The sequence below is a fragment of the Helobdella robusta genome (genome assembly GCF_000326865.2).
Source record: "Helobdella robusta unplaced genomic scaffold HELROscaffold_23, whole genome shotgun sequence".
NCBI classification, from domain to species: Eukaryota; Metazoa; Annelida; class Clitellata; order Rhynchobdellida; family Glossiphoniidae; genus Helobdella; species Helobdella robusta.
This window is the reverse complement of record NW_008704216.1, coordinates 860,725-862,845: the sequence shown is the minus strand read 5'-3', so window position 1 is coordinate 862,845 and position 2,121 is coordinate 860,725.

The window sequence follows — 2,121 nt, the reverse complement described above, 5'->3', positions numbered from 1 at the left end:
ATCTGAACTCTAATTTATTCCAATTGAGTTTAAATTCAAAAGAGCAATAAAAAAAATGAATATTTAATAAAAATGAATAAATAATAGAAAAATTTATGTAAACATTTGATATAGTATTTTTATTTGAATAAAGCAATTAGATTAGAAAATTATAAAATTATTGACTAGACAACTAGAGACAAAGTTTTGAAAAAATATGTACTAATAGTATTTAAAAATCTAAGAATCTACTTCATCTTCAGAGCAAGATGTTGACGTGGGGGTGTATATTGGCTCCCCACCAACGACAAAACGAGCAGACTTGTCATCTGTTTCATCCGCCATTCAATCAAACAAATACGTATCTGTACTAATATTTTCTAACTTATTTAATAATAAGAATTAAGAATTGGAACTTTTGTGGTCACAACACACCGAAAAATGAATAAAAAGGTAAAAACTAATTTAATTAGTAACGCAAACTGAATAAATTATGATAAATATTAACGTAAAATAACACAAATTTAAGATTAATTGATTATTTTTACATAAAACGTTTTAATTCGGCTAAAATTTTTACGAGAAATAAGGTCGCTAAAAGATTTTCAACTAGGACATTTAAATTTTAAATTAATTAAATGTCAAAATTAAAAGTGAATCTATGGAAAGCCGTTCTCATTTAGTAACAACACTTAGAAACAAATATTTATTAGCTATATTAATATATACATTAGGTATATACATTAGGTACTAAATACGTGTTTATAGATATGCACATGGATATTTGTATATACAAATACACAAATAAAACTGTATCTAACTTTAGTTAAACTAGATAAATGACCAAGGATATTATACTGTAACTAATTCTAAATGGAGATTTGAACCAACAAAAACACTTAAGCCTGTTGAAAATTTGAATCTGAATTGCCTTTAATTCCTATTTTATTGCAGATACATGCTTACATACAGACACACACAAACGCACACACACACACAGACACAAACATACAAATGTACATTGATACAAGAATTATTCTTTTTGTTTACGAGAATGACAAGAAGAAACAGTGTAACATAATTTCTCATTTTAATCAAACCAAACAAAGATATTAATTCAATCGATATTTATAAATTATTATAATAATAATTATTATTATTAAATATTATTATTATTATTATTAAATATTATTATTATTATTAAATATTATTGAAATTACTTTCAAAATTATTTACTCGTACATTTGCGAATAAACCCTTGAGAACATAAAAAATCTTCAAGTATAAGAATGCCCAACAGTAATATAAATTATAATGACAACAGCAAACAACAACAACAGATAATAATAATAATTAATAATAATAATAATTAATAATAATTAATAATAATAATAATAATAATAGCCATCATCGTCATCGTCGTCGTCATCATCTGAAACGTGTAAGAAATACTGCCTAAGTCTAGAGGAGCAGCAATAAAAAAATAACGACATGAACAATAATAACATTACACTACATTAACCGCTGTAGAATAACAATAATCATAATAACAATTACAATAACTATTACAAATGATAATAATAATATTATTATTATACCAAAATAATTATATTATCATTATTATACCAACATAATAATATTATTATGCAATGCGGGCGGTATGGTATAATACAATGACATATACACATACACATTATTATTATTATACCAAAATAATTATATTATCATTATTATACCAACATAATAATATTATTATGCAATGCGGGCGGTATGGTATAATACAATGACATATACACATACACACAGACAAAACACATACACACACACACACACACACACACACACAGGCACACGAACGTACATACACATACACACATCCATTTTGAGAAAAATAATACAGGTATATGCAACAACAAAAAATTATGCAGGTGTATGCGTTTGTTAAGCGCTATAAAAAGTGATGATGATCATCATCATCACTATTATTATTATTATTGTTTGTTATTATTAAAAATATTATTATTATTATTAGGAGATTCTATAAATAGTTTATCATAAAATACCCAAATAACACAACCGTGCAACTAAAAGGATATGTATAATTAGAAGCCAATTGCATGCAGGTCATATGCTAATAGTGTA